The sequence below is a fragment of the Oncorhynchus mykiss genome, chromosome 9 (assembly GCF_057628025.1).
Source record: "Oncorhynchus mykiss isolate SJ-2025 chromosome 9, ASM5762802v1, whole genome shotgun sequence".
Taxonomy (NCBI): Eukaryota; Metazoa; Chordata; class Actinopteri; order Salmoniformes; family Salmonidae; genus Oncorhynchus; species Oncorhynchus mykiss.
The window spans coordinates 20,094,022-20,111,166 of NC_143030.1; the positions used below are offsets into that span (position 1 = coordinate 20,094,022).

At 43.0% G+C, this 17,145-nt stretch overlaps 1 protein-coding gene and 1 long non-coding RNA gene across 2 annotated transcripts in view; one reads left to right on the plus strand and one right to left on the minus strand.

The window, feature by feature from the left end:
* LOC149980822 (ciliated left-right organizer metallopeptidase-like) overlaps window positions 1–17,145 on the plus strand; it is an 81,663-nt gene that overhangs the window by 49,320 nt on the left and 15,198 nt on the right.
* Window positions 13,545–17,061, minus strand: LOC149980824 (uncharacterized). The gene is made up of 3 exons (XR_016483142.1): window positions 16,995–17,061; window positions 16,848–16,895; window positions 13,545–14,398 (listed from the first exon to the last, which is right to left on the minus strand). It is a non-coding gene; the product is annotated as an uncharacterized LOC149980824 (long non-coding RNA).

A 17,145-nucleotide genomic window follows, 5' to 3' on the forward strand; every position in this document is an offset into this window, starting at 1 on the left:
AGAGAGAGAACTGACTAATTTACATTGAGAGACTGAGACCAGGAATAGAGCTAGAAGCTAGAAGACTCTACACCATGTGTATGTGACAAATACAATTTGATTTGATTTGAAGACCAAAACTATACCATTTTATTGAGTCTAAAATATATTTGGTAAAAAACGACACAATGTCTATAGATTTCTAATGTTTCTCAGGCTCATTCAACAACTGAATTAGAAGCTGCAGTGACCAACAACTCCATTCCTCTGTAAACACAGTGTAACCAAACAAAGTCATCATCTGATGCCATATGTATTGTGTATGGTTGACATACTTCATATTCTATAAACAAAACAATTTCTCATCCATTAAAGGAAGTGTGTTCTATTCTGAGCCGCTGGTAAGTGACTGAAGACACCAGCGTTTCCTCTGGACCGGAACCCTACAGTCCCTGTGGCTGTGACACAAATGGGTCTTTGTCAGAATTAGAAAGCTACAGATCCTTAAAGAGAAACAGAATAAATGAGCATCTGATGTCATGTTCATCTTGACTCAAATTCCTCTTTCTGTAAAAGGAGCAGACACAGCAACACTGTGTTCTTATTGTTGGTGGAAGAGAGAACTAACACAACTAAAGAAATGATCTGAGGAAGGAGCATTGATGATAAAATTATATTTGTGCAAATGTCAACATTGCATTGACCATACCAGGTCACGTTTACATTTTCAGTAGAATCTTTAAAGTCACTAGGATAGGTGGAGAGGTGGCAAAGGGTTGACTTCATGGTTTAGGAGCTATTAAGAAGTTAGCTGTGTGTAGTAAAACGCCAAATGGATCTACCTCCTGGTCCTCTTCCCCTGCCTTACCCACCAATGGTAGAGACAGAGATGACCACGCCTACTGAAATGCCGGATTGGACAACGTCACCAGAAGATGACTCAAGCCAACCCACTACTGAACAAGACTGGTGTCAGGAAGAACCACCCTCTGCCTCAAGTGACACCTCTGAATGGGAACAGCTGTTAGACTCATTGCTGATAGAGTAAGGGCACTGTCATAAACGGATGCCCATATATGTACTGTTATGAGAGTAAGGGCACTGTCATAAACGGATGCCCATATATGTACTGTTATAAGAGTAAGGGCACTGTCATAAACGGATGCCCATATATGTACTGTTATAAGAGTAAGGGCACTGTCATAAACGGATGCCCATATATGTACTGTTATAAGAGTAAGGGCACTGTCATAAATGGATGCCCATATATGAACTGTTGTTAATGTGTGGTAAAGCAGCTGTGTGTCCTCCAAGTTTGTAGAGGGGAGGACACTCACGTGACCTCGAGTGAGAGATAAAAAGGTATATATAGAGAAACTGCCGATACTTTGGCGCTGACTTCTTGAATCTCGAATTCATTTAGACAGCCATTTGACCTCTGGCTATTTTGAGCCCGAGGTCAAATTACTTTAAAGATTCTAACTTGCTGGATACTAGGGTAAGAGTCCGTTTACTTATCGACCAGTTGACCCTGTGTGCAGTATACGTTTGGACCGAGTGTACCGTTGTGACAAAGTCTTAATTGACAGAGGAACACTGTATCACCCGCCGGGTTGCTTGCCCCAGACACAAAAAACAGAGTCTTTCCAAAAATAAACGGTAGCCATATTTTGTCTCGAGTAAAACGCCCTCCCAAGACAGTTTACGGCACAGGAGATAACAACTCTGACACTCCCCTCTACAGGGACACTGGAAACGGAGACTAATACAAAGTGAGTTACCATTAAAAGACAAGGAGGAAGGTGTGTCCAGTAGTGATTCATTAATTGTCTTATCGATCTATCTAAGTTTTATTATCCAAGCGATACATAGCCGACGGGCAGAGTAGTGAGACTAAGTTGACTAAAGGTCTTCACACTTTAAACTAGATACATCACAGAAGGGGAATACTCAACCTGAGGGAAATCATATAGAGACTGGTAGGACTAGTGCTTAATAACAACTCAAGGATCCATTAGTGGTGTAAAAGGAGTCTAGAGGATAAACGTGGGGTTCACACATCCCAGCTAGAGCTAGACCGTTGAGAGTGACAAGGCAAAAGACCTCTCTACGCGGACAACGTATCGATATAGAAAGAGAGGCAGGGCTACGCGAGCGGTCCTGGTTATACCGAGATAGCCTGAAGTATCTATAGTGCCCTGTCCAATCAAGGGAACGGGACGCTAACCACCTCTAGCACCCCGCTGCCGGCCAAGATGCGGGGCTGAAGGTTTCGTATCGCGACATGTGTGTGAAGATTCTTGGTAACAAGGCAGGTCTGTCAACTGTTCAGAGGAATAACACAGGAAATGAGTTATCAGACTGCAGTGGAGGCTCCTCAGAGGAGGATGGGGAGGACAATCCTCCTCAGTGAATTTCATAAAAAGACATATTTTAAAACATTTAAAAAGTGATCCTTTTTAGATCAAACTATATTAAATATATTAATGTCACCAAATAATTGTTTAAAACACACTGTTTTGCTATGAAGGTCTACAGTAGCCTCAACAGCACTCTGTAGGTAGCACCATGGACAGCTAGTTTCCGTCGTCTTCTGGGTACATCGACTTAAATACAAAACCTAGGAGGCTCACGGTTCTCACCCCATTCCATAGACTTACAAAGTAATTATGACAACTTCTGGAGGACATTCTCAAACCTATCAGAGTCCTTGCAACATGAACTGACATGTTGTCTACCCAATCAAAGGATCAGATAATTAATCTAGTACTGAAAGTGTAAGCTACAGCTAGCTAGCACTGCAGAAATGTAAAAAAATTCAAAAAGTTCAGTTTTACTTACTTAACTAGCAAATGCAGCTAGGTAGTTTAGCCTACTGAAACACCCTGCTCAAACAGGGGGATGCTATGTTAGCTAGCTGGCTATGACTGGACCTCTTCCAAGTCAAGATAAGCTTTTGGTTCTACTAATTTATTGCCACCGGGGCCAGCTGGTGTAATCGCTAAACTACTTACTGACTGTACACTGTAACGTTACTGCATGATTGAAGCAGGTTTACTAATGCTTTAGTTCTATTAGCCATGTTGACTATGACGTTACCTTAGCTAATATGGTTACAATGATGTAGGCTGTGTGTAGTGATTATGACATGGTTTGGCTTGGAAAGTATTTTTTTGCCTGGTCACATACAGCTGATGTGTTGTGCATTGAAGTCCACAAGCGAAGAGAAAAGGTGAGAGGAGGAGAGCGCATATATGCAAGAAGGAATACAACGTGGCTGCTATGAAAGTGACCCATGTTTACATGTGATCTGTGGTGTGTTCATTCCGCCGATTCTGTTGAAAAACGTTTCTTAAACGGAAGCAAATGGGAATAAACATACCTGAATTCATCCAATAGAAACTCGTTTGCAACTGTAGGATTAATGATTACACCCTAGATCAATTAGATTCAGGCAAGAGTGTGTCACTGTCTGTCACCTCAAATTTGTCATAGGCTTGTAACCTCATGATGGGTGTAGGGAAAATGTTTGTATCATGTAGTAGCGTAAACCTATCGTTGTTACATTGAACTGGGTGAATGGAATTTGAAAAACAGTCATCCAATATGCTGTAATAGAAATAAGGCCATGCTCATAAGGAAAGAAATTGTCCTCCCTCATCTTAAACGGCACTGACCGCCACTGTCAGTGATAGATTAAATGTAAACGAGAAATTAATATGACAAGTGAACTACAGTATACTGTATGCTAAAATAACATTAACATCTGTCTCTCTGATAAACACAGAAAGCCCCATACACCTTTTCCTGTATAGGCCTATTCATCATTTTGACATCTACAACCCTCTCTATTTGTCTCTCTCTGACCACAGTGGAAAAAAACAGCTTCACACACACCACCCTCCTTCACAAACCCTCACTGCAAAAGAGGAAGAGATCAAACCATAACCACTCAACTCCTCTCTGTTTGAGGAGGGTTGTTGGTTTGTGGTAACTATAACAAACCAGTGTAACGTTTCTCAGCCTTTGTGCACAGCTTTTTATTTCTTGAGAGGCATACACACAAACAACTGACTTAAGTGGTTCAACCTTTGTTTTGATTGGTTGAAAAGGTTACAAACATATATAAATTGGGGACCTGGTAGCAGTTGTGAGGGCAACAATGTTGCAGGAAGCAAGGCAGGTTGAAGTGCTCAAAGTGTAAATGTATTAACAGTTCTTGTTGATCCAACAGTGAAAGCGCCATATAAATAGACCTACAATATATCAGCCTAGATTTACTAAATACAGTGTATACACAGGCCACAGCCCAAAAGGATTAGCCTCTGTATCAGGCTTAATCTGTCGTATCTATAGGTAGAGGGCAAGACTGAGAGAAACCACATCTAATCTGTCTCACAGGACATCAAACAGGTACATTGTGCACCTGCCCCACCCAGGACCCGACCAATACCCAATTGGCAAGTACAACTGGCAAGTAAACTGGTTTTAAATGTGAGGCAATTTTCATATCCCTAAATTTGTCTAAATCAGAATGAATCATACTATTTCATCACAGTACATGACGTGAACAAAGGTTAAAAAAAAATTAACAGTACTGACTCCCAAACATGGCGCACAGGCCACGTATCTCTATGAACACTGAGGCGCGAGCTCCCATTACCCACAGACATGACAAACACTGACAGACATGGAGCAGAGATGCACAAATTACAAATAAAGGAAACGTTACACTATGGAATAAACTAAATGTATTTCTGTAAGTGTAGCTAGTGTTCATGTCCACCTGAACATCGTATCCACTTGGAGGATTACAAACGCGGAAATTACTGCAGTTAAATTTTCAAGTTAAATGCACCAATAATTTGACCAAGCATTTCCTCGACACATGATTGTACTTGCGCACAGTAAATACTCATCATACCGGTAAAATTGGAAAAGAACAACAATATATTTGGAGAAGTTCATTACTAAATACATGGGGAAAGCATGAACACGCCAAACTATTTATAAATATGTCTCCGTTTAACTGAAACATATTCTCAACCACATCATGGATAATGTGGCAGAAGCTTTTGCTGACCTCTGCTGTAATGAAATTGTGCCAACCTGTGAGTTGCCAAACTGCCAACTACTACCAAAGATGGTGGATAAATGAAGGTCTTACTCAGGCACTTTCCATTGAAAGAAATGGTCACAGTTCCGTTCTGCTTAAGCCTTAAGTAGTGACTCTCCCATAGACACCAATGTGTTAGCAGCTGGGTCTGGTCTGCTTAGTTCATTGACTGACTGTATATGAAGCAGAAAAAAGGAGATATTATTAGTAAATATTGTGAATAATGGCACTGATGAGACACCTAGTGGAATGTATTGAATGTGGACAACTGATGACCGTATCTAATCAGTAAGATGGTTCTGGAGCTCAACATGTATTCTCCATGCAACACATTACAGAGATCTGTCATCTGATAACAATAGCATGACATTAATGAACTGACACACATCTCTCTTTTTGTTGAGTCATGCTGGAATAACACAGTGGAGAGTGCTGTATGTCAAATGTATTGTGAGCCATGGTGATACAGTAGTAGTAGTAGTATTAGGAGTAGTAGTACTAGTAACTGAGTATTTCATACACATTGGTACATGTTTGGTCATTTTAAAAGCATGAAATAGGATCAAAGGACTAATACCTCATGTGAATAAACCTCACCACATCATTTACCTGCCTTGGACAACAAGCAACAGAGACAGTATGTAAATATAATAATAGTGTCACTGTCACCGGTTAAACAAATAGATTCACAGAAAACAACAGTTGCTTCCACAGCTGTCAGTATCAGGCTCCAAGAGAGCCGACAAAAAGTGACATTGAAAGGTTGTGTCATTCTGAAATGTATTATTATTAGAAGTGATTTGATGATATATGATGTTATATACAGTATTAAATTGGGATTATGCATCATATTATATTAGGATTTAGCATCATACCCAATAAGACTTAAGGCTGTGTCATAGACCCTCAAAGTTCCAAAATGGGGTAAAGATGGCAGCCATATTGTTCAGGGAGAAATCCAAACCAGTCTAATTGGAATGAATGCCAGAATAGACAGAATCCTGATTTTACTTATGCAGGAAAATAAAAGTAAGGTAATATATCAGAAAATGTGTAATAGAATTATTGTCAACCTAAAATATCGTCATATATTTATAATTACACTTTATATGGGTTTCATACCAATTGTCTGTATAAATAGCCTCTAAAATATACACAGAATATACAAAACATTAAGAACACCTGCTTTTTCCATGACATAGACTGACCAGGTGAATCCAGGTGAAAGATCCCTTATTGATGTCATGACATAGACTGACCAGGTGAATCAAGGTGAAGCAATGACCCCTCACTGAAGTCAGTTGTTAAATCCACTTCAATCAGTGAAGATGAAGGGTAGGAGACAGGTTAAATAAGGATGTTTAAGCCTTGACACAATTGAGACATGGATTGATGTGAACAGGCAAGACAAAAGATTTAAGTGCCTTTGAATAGGGTATGGTAGTACTGTAGGTGCCAGGCGTGTCAAGAACTGCAATGTTGCTAGGTTTTTCACATTCAACAGGTTCCTGTGTGTATCAAGAATGTACCACCACCCAAAGGACATCCAGCCAATTTGACACAACTGTGGGAAGCATTGGTCAACATGGGCCAGCATCCCTGAGGAAGGCTTACAACACTTGGTGGAGTCCACGTCCCGACTAATTGAGGTTGTTCTGAGGGAAAAGGGGGGGGAAGGGGGGTGCATCTCAACATCAGGAAGGTGTTCTTAATGTTTAGTATACTCAGTATATGTGAACAGACTATAAATGTCTCCATTTGCGTATTGTTGGAAAGTTGTCATGTTATTATTATGCAATGTCAGTACATGTTGCATTTCAAACTTTTCCAAGTCCTATTGTCAACTGATTTCATCCAGAGTATGGCTGTGGACTGCATTGTTTGCATGGAATGTTGACATATTGGCAGTTGATTAAAATAATGTTTGGAATCATTCCTCTGAAACTGGCTGGCTAGCTAGCTAGCAAACATAGAGCGCAAATGAATTCTTCAGATTCATTATTTTACACAAAATCTTATCACAGAACTGGCAAACCATGATTGAGCAACTCCCTAACTAAAATGGCTGCCATTTATCCCATCATAAGAAGGTTCATGTCCATTGTAGTATTCTAATTCCTAATTATATGGCAGTGACACTTTGACCTCTGCTGTCAGTCTGTCTGTCTGTCTGTCTGACCACATAGGTCTAAACACATAGACACATAACCCCCCTAACTGGAACAGTGGTCTTACCAACCATGCAGGGAAATATCAGTCAGAGTCAGACAACAACTAAAGTCATGAATCACCTTGACCTTGTCTGTATGATGAGGAGGCAATATGCAAGAACTGTTAGTCATGCATATGTAGGTTAGCACTTGGAATTCAACACAGTAATGGAAACATTCAATATTGTTACCATGTTATATCACATTCTGACTTATGAGTCTGACCTTTGTTTACTTGGAAGAGCCCTTTGCAATCATAGGTGTGAATGTCCACATTTAATTTTTTCATTTATTTTAAACAGTCAAGGTATTTGTGTGTGTTGGTTGTAGAACTACAGTAGTTTAATGTTGAAGTATAGTAAGAGGTCATTACTATCTTAGATGAGGGGGGTTATAAAATGTTGCACATCACTATATTTTTATCAGAGAAAGGATGTCATGTGTCTCAAGTTCTTCATATTTGTTTCTGATAGTATTTCCTGATGTTGCAACTGAACTATAACTGATCAACCTTGCATTATATTGTATTGTATTCTATTACCAGGGGTATTATTTGTGTATTAAAGTCAGTATCCAATGTAATGCCTAACATTTCATTATTGAGTGAGGCTGTCAACAATGTTGTGAGGCTGTCAACAATGTTGTGAGGCTGTCAACAATGTTGTGATGCTGTCAACAATGTTGTGAGGCTGTCAACAATGTTGTGAGGCTGTCAACAATGTTGTGAGGCTGTCAACAATGTTGTGATGCTGTCAACAATGTTGTGAGGCTGTCAACAATGTTGTGAGGCTGTCAACAATGTTGTGAGGCTGTCAACAATGTTGTGAGGCTGTCAACAATGTTTCCTTCCTAACACTTTTCCTGTAATGTTGAGGAGCAACAAGAACTCTATTAGGCTGAAAGGAGAGCTGACCAAAGTAGGTTGGTTGTATGGAACAGTTGACCATGAGGACAATATCTGTTTACTGTAACAAAGCATTCATTCCATCTGGTGGATAAAAAATGTCATGTTTTTTTAAAAAGCATGATGCAAAGATATTTTAAAAGTACAGGTCACTAGAAGCAAACATGTATATGTGACATTCATATACAAAATATGTTATTCTATCATCTGAATGACAGAAATAATGAATCAATGATAATACATTTCAGTATTTTAACAACCAAACAATTCAATACACAATACAAAGCAGATATAATTACTGTATGTCATGTATTGTCATGTTGTGTCTTTCTGTCCTTTCCTTTCACCCTGTCTCCCTCTGCTGGTCGTATTAGGTTACCTTTTCTCCCCCGCTTTCCCCCAGCTGTTCCTTGTCTCCTCTGACTACCTCATCCACCCCTTTTCCCACCTGTTCCCTTTTTCCCTCTGATTAGGTCCCTATATCTCTCTCTGTTTCTGCTCCTGTCTTTGTCGGATTCTTGTTTGTTGTGTTTCATGCCTGAACCAGACTATCGTTATGTTTGCTGTAACCTTGTCCTGTCCTGTCGGAATCTGCCGGTCTATCTGAGCCTACCTATGTTTGGTTATTAAAGAAGCTCTGTTTAAGTTAATTCGCTTTTGGGTCCTCATTCACTCACCGTAACAGAAGAATCCGACCAAGAATGGACCCAGCGACTTCGGATCCTCTCCACTCAGCCGTCGGGATCCAGGGAGCGATGCTAGGCAGACACGAGCAGGAATTGTCTGCTGCTCGACATGCCGTTGAGACCCTGGCCACCCAAGTCTCCAACCTCACAGAACAGGTTCACCATCTCCGCCTCGATCCACCGGCCACTTCCAGGGCTTTCGAATCTCCGGAGCCCAGAATCAATAACCCGCCGTGTTACTCTGGGGAGCCCACTGAATGCCGCTCGTTCCTCACCCAGTGTGATATTGTGTTTTCTCTCCAGCCCAACACTTACGCCAGGAGCACTGCTCGTGTCGCCTACGTCATATCTCTCCTTACTGGACGGGCTCGTGAGTGGGGCACGGCAATCTGGGAGGCAAGGGCTGAGTGTACTAACCAGTATCAGGACTTTAAGGAGGAGATGATACGGGTTTTTGATCGATCTGTTTTTGGGGAGGAGGCTTCCAGGGCCCTGTCTTCCCTATGTCAAGGCAATCGATCCATAACAGACTACTCTATTGAGTTTCGCACTCTTGCTGCCTCCAGTGGCTGGAACGAGCCGGCCTTGCTCGCTCGTCTTCTGGAGGGTCTCCACGCAGAGGTAAAGGATGAGATTCTCTCCCGGGAGGTTCCTTCCAGCGTGGATTCCTTGATTGAACTCGCTATTCGCATTGAGCGACGGGTTGATCTTCGTCACCGAGCTCGTGGAAAGGAGCTCGCGCTCTCCGTTGCCCCCCTCTCCGCATCACTACCATCTTCCTCTGCCGGCTCGGGAGCTGAGCCTATGCAGCTGGGAGGTATCCGCATCTCGACTAAGGAGAGGGAACGGAGAATCACCAACCGCCTCTGTCTCTATTGCGGTTCTGCTGGTCATTTTGTCACTTCATGTCCAGTAAAAGCCAGAGCTTATCAGTAAGCGGAGGGCTACTGGTGAGCGCTACTACTCCTGTCTCTCCTTCAAGATCCCGCACTACCTTGTCGGTCCATCTACGCTGGACCGGTTCGTCAGCTTCCTGCAGTGCCTTAATAGACTCTGGGGCGGAGGGCTGTTTTATGGACGAGACCTGGGCTCGGGAACATAACATTCCTCTCAGACAGTTAAGGGAGTCCACGGCCTTGTTCGCCCTGGATGGTAGTCCTCTCCCCAGGATTCAGCGTGAGACGCTACCTTTAACCCTCACTGTTTCTGGTAATCATAGCGAAACCATTTCTTTTTTAATTTTTCGTTCACCTTTTACACCTGTTGTTTTGGGCCATCCCTGGCTAGTTTGTCATAATCCTTCCATTAATTGGTCTAGTAATTCTATCCTCTCCTGGAACGTCTCTTGTCATGTGAAATGTTTAATGTCTGCTATCCCTCCTGTTTCCTCTGTCTCTTCTTCACAGGAGGAGCCTGGTGATTTGACAGGGGTGCCGGAGGAATATCACGATCTGCGCACGGTGTTCAGTCGGTCCAGGGCCACCTCTCTTCCTCCACACCGGTCGTATGATTGTAGTATTGATCTCCTTCCGGGAACCACTCCCCCCCGGGGTAGACTATACTCTCTGTCGGCTCCCGAACGTAAGGCTCTCGAGGATTATTTGTCTGTAGCTCTTGACGCCGGTACCATAGTCCCCTCCTCCTCTCCCGCCGGAGCGGGGTTTTTTTTTGTCAAGAAGAAGGACGGGTCTCTGCGCCCCTGCATAGATTATCGAGGGCTGAATGACATAACAGTGAAGAATCGTTATCCGCTTCCTCTTATGTCTTCAGCCTTCGAGATCCTGCAGGGAGCCAGGTTTTTCACTAAGTTGGACCTTCGTAACGCTTACCATCTCGTGCGCATCAGGGAGGGGGACGAGTGGAAGACGGCGTTTAACACTCCGTTAGGGCACTTTGAATACCGGGTTCTTCCTTTCGGCCTCGCTAACGCTCCAGCTGTCTTTCAGGCATTAGTCAATGATGTCCTGAGAGACATGCTGAACATCTTTGTTTTCGTTTACCTTGACGATATCCTGATTTTTTCACCGTCACTCCAGATTCATGTTCAGCACGTTCGACGTGTCCTCCAGCGCCTTTTAGAGAATTGTCTTTTTGTGAAGGCTGAGAAGTGCACTTTTCATGCCTCCTCCGTCACATTTCTCGGTTCTGTTATTTCCGCTGAAGGCATTAAGATGGATCCCGCTAAGGTCCAAGCTGTCATTGATTGGCCCGCCCCTAAGTCACGCATCGAGCTGCAGCGCTTTCTCGGCTTCGCGAACTTCTATCGTCGTTTCATCCGTAATTTCGGTCAGGTGGCAGCTCCTCTCACAGCCCTTACTTCTGTCAAGACGTGCTTTAAGTGGTCCGTTTCCGCCCAGGGAGCTTTTGATCTCCTCAAGAATCGTTTTACATCCGCTCCTATCCTTGTTACACCTGACGTCTCTAGACAGTTCGTTGTCGAGGTTGACGCGTCAGAGGTGGGCGTGGGAGCCATTCTTTCTCAGCGCTCCCTCTCTGACGACAAGGTCCACCCATGCGCGTATTTTTCTCATCGCCTGTCGCCGTCGGAACGTAACTATGATGTGGGAAACCGCGAACTGCTCGCCATCCGGTTAGCCCTAGGCGAATGGCGACAGTGGTTGGAGGGGGCGACCGTTCCTTTTGTCGTTTGGACTGACCATAGGAACCTTGAGTACATCCGTTCTGCCAAACGACTTAATGCGCGTCAGGCGCGTTGGGCGCTGTTTTTCGCTCGTTTCGAGTTCGTGATTTCTTATCGTCCGGGCTCTAAGAACACCAAGCCTGATGCTTTATCTCGTCTCTTCAGTTCTTCAGTAGCCTCCACTGACCCCGAGGGGATTCTCCCTGAGGGGCGTGTTGTCGGGTTGACTGTCTGGGGAATTGAGAGGCAGGTAAAGCAAGCGCTCACTCACACTCCGTCGCCGCGCGCTTGTCCTAGGAACCTTCTTTTCGTTCCCGTTCCTACTCGTCTGGCCGTTCTTCAGTGGGCTCACTCTGCCAAGTTAGCCGGCCACCCTGGCGTTCGGGGTACGCTTGCTTCCATTCGCCAGCGTTTTTGGTGGCCCACCCGGGAGCATGACACGCGTCGTTTCGTGGCTGCTTGTTCGGTCTGCGCGCAGACTAAGTCCGGTAACTCTCCTCCTGCCGGCCGTCTCAGGCCGCTTCCCATTCCCTCTCGACCGTGGTCTCACATCGCCTTAGATTTTGTCACCGGACTGCCTTCGTCAGCGGGGAAGACTGTTATTCTTACGGTTGTCGATAGGTTCTCTAAGGCGGCTCATTTCATTCCCCTTGCTAAGCTTCCTTCTGCTAAAGAGACGGCACAAATCATCATCGAGAATGTTTTCAGAATTCATGGCCTTCCGTCAGACGTCGTTTCGGACAGAGGTCCGCAATTCACGTCTCAATTTTGGAGGGAGTTTTGCCGTTTGATTGGGGCTTCCGTCAGTCTCTCTTCCGGCTTTCACCCCCAGTCTAACGGTCAAGCAGAACGGGCCAATCAGACTATTGGTCGCATCTTACGCAGTCTTTCTTTTCGCAACCCTGCGTCTTGGTCAGAACAGCTCCCCTGGGCAGAATACGCCCACAACTCGCTTCCTTCGTCTGCGACCGGGCTATCTCCTTTTCAGAGTAGCCTCGGGTACCAGCCTCCGCTGTTCTCATCTCAGTTCGCGGAGTCCAGCGTCCCCTCCGCTCAGGCTTTTGTCCAACGTTGCGAGCGCACCTGGAAGAGGGTCAGGTTTGCACTTTGCCGTTATAGGACGCAGACTGTGAGGGCTGCTAATAAGCGTAGAACTAAGAGTCCTAGATATTGTCGCGGTCAGAGAGTTTGGCTCTCCACTCAGAACCTTCCCCTTAAGACGGCTTCTCGCAAGTTGACCCCGCGGTTCATTGGTCCGTTCCGTATTTCTCGGGTCATTAATCCTGTCGCAGTTCGACTTCTTCTTCCGCGATACCTTCGTCGCGTCCACCCGGTCTTCCATGTCTCCTGTATCAAGCCCGTTCTTCGCGCCCCCGCTCGTCTTCCCCCCCCCCCCCCCCATCCTTGTCGAGGGCGCACCCATCTACAGGGTCCGCAGGATTTTGGACATGCGTCCTCGGGGCCGTGGTCACCAGTACCTCGTAGATTGGGAGGGGTACGGTCCTGAGGAGAGGAGTTGGGTTCCCTCTCGGGACGTGCTGGACCGTGCGCTGATCGAGGATTTCCTCCGTTGCCGCCAGGTTTCCTCCTCGAGTGCGCCAGGAGGCGCTCGGTGAGTGGGGGGGTACTGTCATGTATTGTCATGTTGTGTCTTTCTGTCCTTTCCTTTCACCCTGTCTCCCTCTGCTGGTCGTATTAGGTTACCTTTTCTCCCCCGCTTTCCCCCAGCTGTTCCTTGTCTCCTCTGACTACCTCATCCACCCCTTTTCCCACCTGTTCCCTTTTTCCCTCTGATTAGGTCCCTATATCTCTCTCTGTTTCTGCTCCTGTCTTTGTCGGATTCTTGTTTGTTGTGTTTCATGCCTGAACCAGACTATCGTTATGTTTGCTGTAACCTTGTCCTGTCCTGTCGGAATCTGCCGGTCTATCTGAGCCTACCTATGTTTGGTTATTAAAGAAGCTCTGTTTAAGTTAATTCGCTTTTGGGTCCTCATTCACTCACCGTAACACTGTAGCTGTTTATAAGATGTATCATCATTACAACATATCCTTTATTTAAGCTGTTACAGTAATACACACAGGGTTAAATAGAATATATTTGTTGTATTTATCTGGTAAATTAAAATAACATACAAATCCTTCATGTACAAGGTGTTATTGTGTGTGTGTCCCTCACAGAAAAAACATATGAGAAATGTAATGTGAAATCACGTTTTCACATGTACAGTTTCATGTCATCACATGTTGCTTCACATGTCACATGTTATCATATTAACTTCAAATAAGATCACGTTATCACATTAACTTAACATGTGATCACATGAAAACATGTGTTTTTGGAATACTTCACAAAAATGAATGTATTTTTTCTGTATTTGCGTGTTCTTCTGCATGCGTGTGTGCATTTGTGTGTGTGTGGGCGCGTTTGTTTGTGTGTGTGTGAGCATGCCTGCATGTGTGTGTGCTTGCGTGCATCGAGCATGTATAACCCATGTTTCCAGATGGCTCCTACTTCTCCTCTGATGGTGTGTCCCTCCATCTCCCTCAAGGACCTGTAACATATCACCACACAGTTATTTATCCCTCCATCTCCCTCAAGGACCTGTAACATATCACCACACAAAGTTATTTATCCCTCCATCTCCCTCAAGGACCTGTAACATATCACCACACAAAGTTATTTATCCCTCCATCTCCCTCAAGGACCTGTAACATATCACCACACAAAGTTATTTATCCCTCCATCTCCCTCAAGGACCTGTAACATATCACCACACAAAGTTATTTATCCCTCCATCTCCTTTAAGGACCTGTAACATATCACCACACAAAGTTATTTATCCCTCCATCTCCCTCAAGGACCTGTAACATATCACCACACAAAGTTATTTATCCCTCCATCTCCTTTAAGGACCTGTAACATATCACCACACAAAGTTATTTATCCCTCCATCTCCCTCAAGAACCTGTAACATATCACCACACAAAGTTATTTATCCCTCCATCTCCTTTAAGGACCTGTAACACATCACCACACAAAGTTATTTATCCCTCCATCGACCTGTAACACATCACCACACAAAGTTATTTATCCCTCCATCAAGGACCTGTAACATATCACCACACAAAGTTATTTATCCCTCCATCTCCTTTAAGGACCTGTAACACATCACCACACAAAGATATTTATCCCTCCATCAAGGACCTGTAACATATCACCACACAACATTTCTTTGAGCATGCAGTCAAACAAAGTCCTAAGACTAAAACAGAGATATACTGTGAGTAGATACAGTATACTATGATATATGAGCATCAGTACCCTGATAAACCATGCATTAGAAGCATGTTGTTTTTCTACATCCTCTGTTGTTCAGTCTATGTTGTGTTACTTTCATGTTCAAGCTTTAAAAAAAACGTCAGTAATTTAAAAGTCCATTGCAGCTGTTTTCATCTCAATAACAAATCATTTCTGGGTAACAACTTTGGCGGAAGTCGTGACAGGAACTCTCTTTCTGTTTCTTGTTCTATTGGAAGGCCAAAACTCAGATCGGGTGACATTTAAAAGACATATCGGTCTTTTAAAAACAACTCTTAAACTCCAAGGGCATTATCATGAAGTCAAATGGCCTATTGCGTGAATACTACTTTTGAGGCACTGGAAGGGGTGATGCTGCTCGAGACATGAAGAGATCTGGGACGAACACTATCGTTTTTAAACTTACAACTTTTACATTTGAAGAGATTATGAATTGCATTTAGCAAAGAGACTGTTGCTTAATTTCTCTTACAAGTGTACAGAATGTTGTGTTATATATTTATAGAATTGACCTGAATTCATCTGCCGCTGTGTGGAGAATTTCAGCATGGTAGCTTACCTTATCGGATCAGGAGCTGTTTTGCTGCTTGCTAGGTCGAACAGTGTCAGTGACTGAGTTCTAAGAGTACACTCTGTACCCGGGGGTTATCTTTTTATTCTTGTATTGTAATTGATTGTGTGGTATCTGTGTATCTGCTAACATTTTATTGATAATATATTCACATTAAATTGCATTCTGTGTGTTTGTATTTTCTTTGAGTCATTCATTTTGTTGCATCGGAGAACATTCTGGAAACAGTAATATAAGCCTTTATTTATCTATTAGTAATATCCCTAGCCTCTTGTCTTCCTCTAGCAAGCAGTGGTGAAAAAAGTACCCAATTGTCAGAATTTAGTAAAAGTATAGATACCTTAATAGAAAGTTACTCAAGTGAAAGTCACCAAGTAATGTACATCTTGAGTAAAAGTCTAAAAGTATTGTCTCCTTCGTACGAAGGAGACCAAGGCGTAGCGTGGTATGCGTACAATCTCTTTATTAAAAGAATGAACACCGAACAAACTAACAAAACGTGAATCTATACAATATAGTGCTGACAGGCAACTACACATAGTCAAGATCCCTCACCAGAAAGCGGGAAAAAGGGCTACCTAAATATGATCCCCAAACAGAGACAACGATAAACAGCTGTCTTTGATTGGGAAACAAATCAGGCCAACATAGATATACAAAAAACCCTAGAACTACAAAAACCATAGGCATACAAAAAAAACCTAGACATACAAAAACCCCTAGACATACAAAACCCCATAGACATACAAAACCCCATAGACATACAAAAAACTAGAGTACCCACCCTAGTCACACCCTGACCTAACCAAAATATATAGAAAAACAGAGATATCTAAGGTCAAGGCGTGACAAGTATTTAGTTCTAAACATACTAAAGTATCAAAAGTAAATGTAATTGCTAAAATATACTTAAATATCAAAAGGAAAATTATAAATATTTTCAAATCCCATATAATAAGCAAACCAGATGAAAATGTACGATTAGTCAGGGGCACACTCTAACACTCAGACATAATTTACAAACGATGCATTTGTGTTTAGTGAGTCCGCCATATCAGAGGCAGTAGGGATGACCACGTGTTCTCTTGATAAGTGTGTGAATTGGACCATTATCCTGTCCTGCTAAGTACTTTTGGGTGTCAAGGAAAATATATGGAGTAAAAAGTACATGATTTTCTTTAGAAATGTAAAGTAAAAGTAAAAGTATGAATATTAAAGTTTAAAGTAAAGATAACCAAAGTGTTAAGTAGTACCTGAAATCATTTTTACTTAAGTACTTTACACCAGTCAATATCATACAAGTTCATACACTGAGATGTGTTTTTCACCCTTATTCCCTTGCTGATCTGTCCAAGTCTGTGGTGAGAGGTTTACATATAAGTATCATATTAGTATCAATAGCATATGGATATTAGTCTTACCTGGCTTCAGTTGAGAATAGACTGAATCTGTCTCAGGTGGGGTTGTTTCTGTAGGGAGTGAGGATAAAATATATAGATATTCAATATGTGGTCAGAGGTGTGAGGTTCTGATAGGGGGAATATGGAGGGAGGGATGTCCAGTCTTACCTCTTCTTCTTGGCTTTGGTCTTCTTTTGGAGGACAACCTCAGCATAGGTCACATCAACAGGTCCAGCTGCGGATGACAATGGACATTTCCAGTCAACAAATTAAGGAATTATCTTATTTAATATTCTGCCTCTTCATCAAAACTCTCAAA